Below are 7,591 nucleotides of genomic sequence, written 5' to 3' on the forward strand. Positions count from 1 at the left end.
GAGAGCGCCTGCGTGGGAAGCTGGGGTCCCGCCTCCAGGGCGCCGCGGGAAAGGCGCCTTCCTAGATTTCGCACTGCAGCGCCCGGTACCATCGAGCGCCTAGTCCTGCCGGTGCTACAGCTCTGCAGCCCTCGCTCAGTACACGAGATGATGAAGATTAGCAGCATGCTCAGAGCCAAAAGACAGAACACCTGGTTTCTGTAAATTGTCTGCCACTAACTTGTCTTTAAAAGATCACGTAGCAGTTGGAAAATTCTGCCCTGTCTACTTGAACGCGGATCAAAAAATTTGTTTCCCAATATATGTCGAGAGGTCAATGGGAAAAATCTTTTTTCTCTAGTTATTGGTTCACTGCGAGTTAACAGCGTGGCTCAGCCAATGATGAAAGCACACACAGAGACAAACACCAAAGCAACAAGAGGCTCTATTCAGAGGATCAAAGGGCACAGGAACCCATTCTGTTGTGCCCTAGTGGGATTGCACCTGGGGTTCACATTTGGGCTCCACATTTCAAGGGGGATAATGACTAAGCTGAGTGGAATCCAGGGGACAGTGGTCAGAATGGTGAGGGGCTGAGATTGTGACTTATGAAGAACGATTAAAGAAGTTAGGAAGAAAACAGGCTAACTAGAATTGGCTAGGTTATGATGTGGTAACAACTGACCTCCAAATTTCAGTCACTTGAGGAATTTGAAGTGGCACGAGCCATCGTGCTCATAACACAGGTCCTTCGCAGCGTGGCACCCTCTCTGTGGAACTTAGCTTGTCTCATGGATGAAGGGAAAAGGGATCATTTAAACCGGCTCTCAAAGCTTCTGTCCAGAAGTGACACATGTCACTTCCTCTCAATTTTCACAGACCAGAGCTAGTTACCCGACCATGTCTGGGTTCCACAAGGTGAAATATAATCCTGCCAGGAGGAGAACAGAAAATTGAATGAACAATAAAACCAGAGAGGATTGGATATGTCTTCACACATTTTCAGGCCAGTCATGTTATAGGAGGAAGAGCTATTGTGTGTGTGTGTGTGTGTGTGTGTGTGTGTGAATAAAATCCTTTCATTTCAGCATAACAATGAATTTTCTAACAATGACAATGGTCCAATGAGATAATTCTCCCCCAGTGTCACTGAAAGTATTCAAAGCAGAAGTTCAAAGCATGACCAGCTCTCGGCATAGCTAGAGAAAGAATTTGGGCACTGGGTCAGACCCTGGACTGAGAGATCGTGTTGAGTCCTTCCAACTTGATGACCATGTTGTAGTGGAAGAAAACTTCTTAAAAGAGTCAGAGGGTGCCATTAAAAGGCAGAGATGGACGTGAGAAACTTGCATGGTATGATTTCAGCAGCTGCTGCTGCTGATAGAATATGAAAGGTAAAAGAGAATGAAAAGGTTGGAGGCCAGATGTCCAGCTCAGGAGAAAAAGCTGGTCTGAATGGTTTGGGACATGTTGACCTTGTGGTGGCGGTGGCACAGCTATCTGAAGATGTCTCCCGGGAGGTTGGAGTTGTAAGTCTGGAACATATGCTAAAAATATTAATTTGGGAGTCATCTCCATGGGGTGGTGATATTGGTTGTGCATGTCCGGGAACTCTGTAGGCCACATACGGATACAAATTCATTCATTCATTCGCTCATTCATCCAACACCTATTATTGAGCACCGATTATGTGTCAGACACTGTACTACACACTGAAGATATAGCAAGGAACAAATAAAATATAGGTCCTACTGAAATACATGATTGAACAAATCAATGGGTTTGAAGGAACAACTTTTCCTTACAGTAGAATTCCAATTAATTAATATAGAAGGAATGATGAAAATAGAAAAAGAAAATCACCATTTGGCAAAGACCACAGTAACTGTTGCAGGTAAGAATTATCATCAATAGAGGCTAAAGTTAGTGGGTAAATGTATGATGAGAAACAGGACATTTGCATCATCTCAAATGATCTCGATTAGATTCATTACAAAGTTTAAAGTAGTAACTTTGCAGTGCAGAAACAAAGCAACCCATTTTTCAATGACTAGGATATTTTCTCTGCATTTCTTGTTTTCCATATATATATATATTTATTATTATTATTATTATTTTGAGACAGAGTCTCGCTCTGTCGCCCAGGCTGGAGTGCAGTGGCACAATCTCGGCTCACTACAAGCTCTGCCTCCCAGGTTCACACCATTCTCCTGCCTCAGCCTCCTGAGTAGCTGGGACTACAGGCGCCCGCCAACACACCGGGCTTTTTGTATTTTTAGTAGAGATGGGGTTTCACCGTGTTAGACAGTATGGTCTTGATCTCCTGACCTCGTGATCTGCCCGTCTTGGCCTCTGAAAGTGCTGGGATTACAGGTATGAGCCACCGCGCCTGGCCTCTTTTTTTTTTTTTTTTTTTTGACAGATTCTCATTCTGTTGCCCAGGATGGAGTACAGTGGTGACATCTTGGCTCACTGCAACACCTGAGTCCCGGGTTCAAGCGATACTCCTCACTCAACCTCCCGAGTAGCTGGGAAAACAGGTGAGTACCACTATGTCCGACTAATTTTGTATTTTTTTAGTAGAGACGGGGTTTCACCATGTTGGCCAGGATGGTCTCAAACTCCTGACCTCAGGTGATCTGCCCACCTCGGCCTCCCAAAGTGCTGGGATTACAGGTGTGAGCCACCACGCCCAGCTGTTTTCAGATATTTCAAAGCGGAGTTGGAAGCAACTTTGAAGGTGAGGGACACTTTGAGATGCTGTGTCAAGTGGTGACAGGTGATGATTGTGGTTAATAGTCATTAACTATAGGCTATAGTAACGTTATAGTCATTAACTCTAGGCTATAGTAACTATAGGCTATAGTAACACGCTAGAACATTCACAAAAGACTCTTGTATCAGGAGAGGAGGTCAGAGAGAAAGAAAGAGTTGCAAAAGGCAGGAAGAGAAAGTCTTAAGAAAGGAGGGCTCATTAATCTTGGGGGAAATTGTAATCCCAGCACTTTGGGAGACCAAGGCAGGAGGATCGCTTGAGGCCAGGAGTTTGAGGCCAGCCTGGGCCACAAAGTGATACCCGTCTCTACAAAAAATAAAATAATTAGTCTGGTATGGTGTTGCATGCCTGTAGTCCCAGCTACTAGGGATGCTGAGGAGGGAGGATTACTTGAGCCTAGGAGTTTGAGGCAGCAGTAAGCTATGGCTGCACCGCTGCACTGCAGCCTGGGTGACAGGGCAAGACCACATCTCTCTAAAAAACAGAACAAAAAAAACTTATCTGGGTGAAGCAGGGCAATTTTGATTAGAGACCCTGTAATATGCCTTTTGACCTTTCGTTAGCAAATCACCCTAAAAGTATTCGATCAAGCTGAGCTTTAAGGCAAATCATGCTCCTTAACATGTCTCTGGTTTTCTAGTAGGAAACGCCCATCCCCCAGCAGATGAATTAGAATAGGACAATCTCATATATATGTCATAAAAGTCAACAAATATTTTCGAATGTCTTTGATGTACTAAGCACCAGCTGGTGAAGGGATTATGGCTAGGGGTGATTTTAACTTTGGAACCGTATAAATGTTTTTACACAACCATAAAACACAATGAAATAAATATTGAAATGAAATACAACAAATCAATTTAATGACATATCAAGTGGTTGGCATAACCCCGCAGAGAATGATCTTAAGTTATTTAACACCACAGCAATGTGACTGCATATACTTGGTGGGGTATAGCCTAAAGACAAAAGGAACTGGAAAAAAAATCTTAAGGCAAGGTTCACACCTGTAATCCCAGCACGTTGGGAGACTGAGGTGGGAGGATCATTTGAACCCAGGAGTTCTAGACCAGCCTAGGCAACACAGGGAGACCCCATCTCTACAGAAAAAAATCTTAAATTGTTCTCATTTGTCAGGTGTTATTATTATTTGACTGCACATACCCACACTGATAAAGTAAATATATAATTATGTTAATGCCACTGGGAACCAAGATTTTCAGTATAAAAGACAGAGACACAAATGTAAAATTCAACAAGTCAAAGCCTAGTGGTCCTGAATTTGAATTGGAAATACCAGTATAAACTCATGATTATTTCCCCCTTTCAAGATATATATCTTGGCCAGGCACAGTGGCTCACACTTGTAATCCCAGTACTTTAGGAGGCCAAGGTGGGCTGATCACTTGAGCTCAGGAGTTCAAGACCAGCCTGGGCAACATGGTAAGGCCCTGTCTCTACACAATATAAAAAATTAGCCGGCCATGGTGGTGCGTACCAGCAGTCCCAGCTACTAGGGAGGCCAAGGTAGGAGAATCACCTGTGCCTGGGAAGTGGAGGCTGCAGTGAGCCATCATCGTGCCAGTGCACTCTAGCCTGAGCAACAGAATGAGACTGTGTCTCAAAGCAGAAATGATGTGCGTGCGTGCGTGCGTGCGTGCGTGTGTGTGTGTGTGTGTGTGTATCTTAACTCTGTCGACTGGAAAGACCTAGAAGCAAAGACCAGCCCAATAGTAATTATTCTGAAATCTGGTAAAGGGAAAGAACCGAGGACTTATTCTGCCTTTCTTACATAGACTGAATTTCAATGTCAACAAATAGTTGATGAGGAATAGTTCTTTATAGAACAATTTCCAGCGGTAAATAAAAAAGGAACCATATAATTTTAATATCCTTGTGTTGTAACCCCTGAGGAATTACTAGATCAAGCTGTTGGGGGACTTTGTAATGTTTGAGTGGCTTTAACAAAATACCTGAGACTGGGAAACTTATAAACAACAAACACTGATTGGGCGTGATGTCTCATACCTGTAATCTTAGCACTTTCCAAGGCTGAGGCAGGTGGATCGCTTGAGCCCAGGAATTTGAGATCAACCTAGCCAATGTGGTGAAACCCCATCTCTACAAAAAATACAAAAATTATCCGGGCATAGTGGCAGGTGCCTGTAGTCCCAGCTACTTGGGAGGCTGAGATGGGAGGATGGCTTGAACCCGGGAGGTCGAAGCTGCAGTAAGCCACAGTTGTGCCACTGCACTCCAGCCTGTGTGGCAAAGCAAGACCCTGTCTCGAAAAACAACAACAACAACAACAATAAAAACCAACCAACCAAACAAACCCAGACATTGATTGCTTACGGTTCTGGCTGTTGGGAACTCCACGGTCAGGGCATTCAGTGTCTGGTGAGGGCCCTCTGGCTGAGTCCGCACATGGCAGAAGAGTGGAAGGGCAAAAAAAGGCCTGGGGTGCTCCCTTCAACCTCTTCCATCAGGGTGCTAATTCCATTCAAGGGGGCCCAGGAGGGGTGGGCAGGGCTCCATCCTCATCATCTAATCACCTCCCAAAGGCCCTGCTTCCTAGTACCCTCACATTGGAGGTTAAGTTTCAGCAGATGAATTTTAGGGGGCACATTCAGACCTCAGCACTGAGAAGAACTTCTAGCTGTGGTCTGTGCACTGAGCACGAGGTTGGCAATAGATTTTCCTGGTCCTGTTAGACCTCATTAAAGATTTAGACACTTTTCCTAAGAATAATGGGAAGCCAAAGAAGGATGTTCATATCAGCTTTGCATTTTGTAAATATGGAAGATGAGCTGTGCCCTCTCATGACAGGACCTTAAAGGAAATTAATGGAAGGAGGTGCCATAGTGCGTTCAGGAGAGCACGAGGTTCCTGAATCTAAGATAGGTGAACCACAGTGAGTATGAGCATATCTTTCTATATGATTTTTAAAATAGAGACAGGGTCTCGCTATGTTGCCCAGGCAAGTCTCAAACTCCTGGGCTCAAGCGATCCTCCCACCTCAACCTCACAAAGTGCTGGAATCACAGGGAGCCACTGCACTCGGCCCATCATGTCTTTTTATTATCCAATGGAGATATGTGGAAAAATACGTATTTTAATAGGGAAGATTTCAGGCACACGCTGATGAGTCTGGCCTGAAGTTACTATCAATCATTTTCTGTGGCTGATCCCCAAATGGAAGCAGCCTTTGGAAACCTAAGAACTGCCCTACGGAGAGGCGGCCTACCATCTGGACTCTGGCACCAGTCTGCCTGGTCTCAAATCCTGGCTCAACCGCTTACCAGCTGTGTGACCTCGAGCAATTTGCCTAAACTCTCTGTGCTTCGGTTTCCTCATCTTTAAATGGAGCATAATGACAACATTCATTTCATAGGGCTGGTTGTCATAAATATACTATTCCAAATATACTATTTTGTCTCTTGTCTTTTATTCCCACGTTCGGCCCCCTTTGTTCAGTCCCCCTAGGTCCATGCAGGTTACACTGAGTCAGGAGAATCACTTGAACCCGGGAGGCGGAGCTTGCAGTGAGCTGAGATCACGCCACTGCACTCCAGCCTGGGTGACAGAGTGAGACTCCGTCTCAAAAAAAAAAAAAAAAAAAAAAAAAAAGAAAAAAGAAAAAAGAAAAGAAAATAGATATGCAGTTGGCTCAAAAGACTCTCAGGGACGCCAGCTCTCGTGTGAATAGAGTCTAACCGTCTGACAAGCCACCTGTTTGGGTCTGCCTGGGATCAACACTTCATGAAGAAGCTTGTCATGGTTCCCAGAAGGAGAGAACAGGCCCTTGCCAAGCTTAAGGGAACAGGATGTATGGCACATTTTGTGCCTGCATAAATAAATGATCTGGATAAAATTCTGTCTATGACTTCTTTTATTGTAGCATAATAGTGAGGTTGTAGAGAAGGAAAAAGACAAAGAGCTTCACCTGCTTTAATTGTGGGACACGACCCTATTTATCCAAGTGACGTAGTGTCAAAGGGCCACATTCATTCATTCTTCCAACAGATTATTTCAAGAGTGCCTATTTTAGGATGTAGGGCTATAAAAACCAGACAAAACCCTACATTGTAAAGTGATTTAGATCAGGTTGTAAAAACTGGTTTCAAAAGCAACTGGTAGATTTAATCAAAAGGTATCCCGAGCTGCACAGAGTGGCACGTGCCTGTGGTCCCGGCTACTCAGGAGTCAGGAGGATCACTTGAGCCCAAGAGTTTGAGACCAGCCTAGGCAACATAGTGAGACCCCAACTCAAAAAAAAAAAAAAAAAAAAAAGTATCCTGAGTTCTTTGGAAAGACTCCAGAAAGCCAAGATTTCAAATCTCTACAGTTCTTCAAAGATGAAAGACTTGTGAAAATCATATAGGAAAGAACCCACTTATGTGTGCAACTAAAATTTAAGGAGTGAGGACTTAGTAATTCTCAAAGTGCAGCCTCAGACAAGCAGCATCAACACAAACTGGGAAATCTGTTAGAAATGCAAGTTCCCAGACTGCATCCCAAACCTCCCGAATAAGAAACTCTGGGAGTGGAGACCTGCAATCTTCTATTTAAAAAGCTCTCCAGGCTGGACATGTTGGCTCACGCCTCTAACCCCAGCATTTTGGGAGGCTGAGGTGGGAGGACTGCTTGAGGTCAGGAGTTTGAGACCAGCCTGACCACTGCTACTAAAAACACAAAAATTAGCTGGGCGTGGTGGCACACCTGTGGTCCCAGCTACTTGGGAGGCTGAGGCAAGAGAATCGCCTGAGCCCAGGAGGTTGAGGCTGCAGTGAACTGTGATCACACCACGGCACTCCAGCTAGGTGCTAGAGCAAG

The sequence above is a fragment of the Macaca nemestrina genome, chromosome X (assembly GCF_043159975.1).
Source record: "Macaca nemestrina isolate mMacNem1 chromosome X, mMacNem.hap1, whole genome shotgun sequence".
NCBI classification, from domain to species: Eukaryota; Metazoa; Chordata; class Mammalia; order Primates; family Cercopithecidae; genus Macaca; species Macaca nemestrina.